Raw genomic sequence first — 3,085 nt, forward strand, 5'->3', positions numbered from 1 at the left:
CTCCCATTGGTCATCTAGAGCCTGAGCCACGGGGTTCACACCGTTCTTCCTAGTCTATGGAGCCGAGGCCATCCTCCCCACTGACTTGGAGTATGGTTCCCCGAGGCTACAGGCCTACAATGAGCAAAGCAACTGCACTACCCGTGAGGACGCCCTCGACCAACTGGAGGAAGCCTGAGACATTCTGCTACTACACTCGGCCAAGTACCAGCAAGCCCTACGATGCTATCAAGCCCGGCGCATTCGAGGCCGAGACCTGAAAGTGGGCAACCTGGTGCTGAGACTAAGGCAGAGCAACAAGGGCCGCCACAAGCTGACCCCGCCATGGGAAGGGCCGTACATCGTCACCCAAGTGCTAAAGCCCGAGACCTATAAGCTCGCCAACGAGAAGGGCAAAATCCTCACCAACGCTTGGAACATAGAACAACTACGTCGCTTCTACCCTTAAATTTCCAAGCATTGTATACATTGTTTCTCGAAATACAATAAAGAAGCGTTCTTTAGTTATTCTAATTTTTTGAGAAACCCCATCGAACCTATCGATGGGGGATCAACGTTACAATAATGCTACAAGGGAGACTCGGCTCTGCCTCTACAGAGGTGCCCTCCACGGGGCTCGAACAAGACTCAGCTCTGCCTCTGCAAAACCGAGCCTCCCTCGGGGGCTAGAAGGGGGACCCCCCTAAGTCCCAGGCACCATTTTTTAGTCGTTTTTTGAAAAAAATTCTATGCCAAACTCTCTAGCGTGCTTTGACAAATCAATTGTAAAAAACCTAAGGACCGAAAGTCTGTCTCAGGGCCAAAAGGCCAGCCGAGCCACGAGATGGCCTACGCCTCCGGGCTACGGCAACTCCCTCACCACCTTTAGCCCGAGGGGCAGCTTAGGCTCCGAGGAAGTTTCTTGCAACTGATACGTTTAGAGATGAGATAGAGGGCAGAGGCTTAGAAATACAATAAAAATGATTAAAAAGCATAGACGCATAAGTACTTTAAAAAAGTCCTCAACGGCCACAAGCGTTACGGTACAATAATAATCCTAATCTATTTACATGGCCCCTTTGGCCCAGGTTAGAACTCAGGGTCGCTAGCATCGGCGGTCGACGTTGGAGGAACCACCTCCTCTTCGAACAGCTTGGCCAGCGCCGTGCCAGGGGCCTCAGCCGGCTCCGTTAGCTTCATGACCTCCTCCTCGGCCTCCTCGTCATCCTCAGCCAAGACATAACCATCGCTGACGGCCTTGAGGTCGATGTTGGCATAGTGCGAGGAGACGACGGCCAGGGCATGCTTGACACCCATGTGTAGCGCCCCCCAGAGCCGCTCGTGGACTCGGCCGCTCAATGTGATCAAAAGGCTCCCGAGGGAGCTGCTTGGCTCGACCCCCCAACCTCTAGGGCCTCGCAAGCGGTACGGGCGGCGCTCTGCAGCGCATTATGCCCCTAGATTTCGGCCTCGAGCACCGCCTACACTTCAATGGAGGCCTCAGCTGCCCGGGAGACCTCCTTCTCCAACCCTGCGCCAAGACAAACGGGATGGGGTTAAGCACAAAAGGAAATAAGCCGAACAAGGGCGAAGGCCTACGGGACTCACCCTCGGCTTTCTCTTTCCAGCTTCGGACCTCGACCTGAGAGGCCTCGGCCACCTTGAGGGCCTTCGCCAAGGCACCTTTCGTCAGTAGGTGCACGCCCTACTTTGCCCCAAGCTGCTCAGCGACAGCCTTAGCAGAGACCTCCGCTTGTTTGGCCCGGGACCTGAAGGTGTCCCGGTCGCCGTCCACCTGGGTCAACTCCTCCTCCAGCTCCTTGATCCGTGCCGCCAAAGGGGCGGCTTGCTCCCGAGCCATGGTCACCTTGGCCTTCATGTCAGCACAGCGAAGGCAGAGGTCCTCCACCTCCGCGCTCCGTGCCGATAGAAGCTCGTTGGCATTGGTGAGCAGGTCCTTCTGCTGCCAGAGCTGGTCCCAGACACCCCTCTCCCACCAAAGGAACAACAACTTCCTAAGGGACCGGGCCTCGAGCTCCTAGATAGGCAGAACAAACTTCAAGCACTGCGAGAAAAACTCAGGAAAAGAGGACATAGCATGAAAAAAGAAAGTGCGCACCTGGGCGACGCTGGACAGATCATCAGCCATGACGGACAGTGCTGTCCGCAGCGACAGCTCTGCTAGCTGGCGGAGTTGCTCAAAGGAGCCCCAGCGCCCCCCTCGACCGCATCCTCGAGGGTGAATAGAGGCTCCCCCTCAGGGTCATCCCGGCTCCACCACAAGACACGTGGGCTATCGCACCCCACGGGGCTCGGGTTGTACCCGGACAAGAGCTGAGCTCCCCTCGCCTGAGGTCGGAGCTGGCTGCTCCATGGTACTGGCCGCCTCGGCGTTCGCCACCACCTTTCCCTGGGAAGTATCATCAGAGGAAATCGAATGGACCATCACCTCCCGGGCACTTCCCTGCGATGGTGGCGGGTCTTGGACCAAAGGTGGTACTACAGCTTGCCCCGCCTCCGTCTCCATATCCTGGGCCGCTGGCTTCGCCGCGCCCACGCTAGCCTCCACCACCTCGGCCTCGGTGGTCCTAGGAGCCCCGGCCTCCGTCACTTTGGCCTCAGAGGTCCTAGGGGCCTCGGCCTCACCCTCGGTGGCCTCAGTGACTAGGGGTGCCTCAGCTTCATCTAACACGCGGTCCTCGGCCTCGCAGGGCATAGGCGCCTCCTCCCCCGCTTGCTTTGTGGCCGCCTCGGTAGCCTCTCCTTGGGCGACCGGCTCCATCAGGTCGGCCCTGGACGACGCCGCGCCATGCTCTATGGAGGCTTGCGCCTCCACCACCCATTGGGCGGGGGAGCTGGTGCTCACCTTGAGCACCTTACGTGGTGCCAAGGCAGGCGCTTCCACCTGACACTTCTAGCTAAAGACAAAGCACTCATGGGGTTAGCATAAGGCCAAAGAACGAGCAGGAAATGCTGCAACTCCACTGACAAAACACTTACCTCGAATGGGGACACAACCGCTTCCACCCTGCATCCCTTGTCCTCTACAATGGCAGTGGCGGCGGCGGTGGCATGACCCCCATGTCTGCCAGTGTCGGCCGGCCCT

The sequence above is a fragment of the Miscanthus floridulus genome, chromosome 10 (assembly GCF_019320115.1).
Source record: "Miscanthus floridulus cultivar M001 chromosome 10, ASM1932011v1, whole genome shotgun sequence".
Taxonomy (NCBI): Eukaryota; Viridiplantae; Streptophyta; class Magnoliopsida; order Poales; family Poaceae; genus Miscanthus; species Miscanthus floridulus.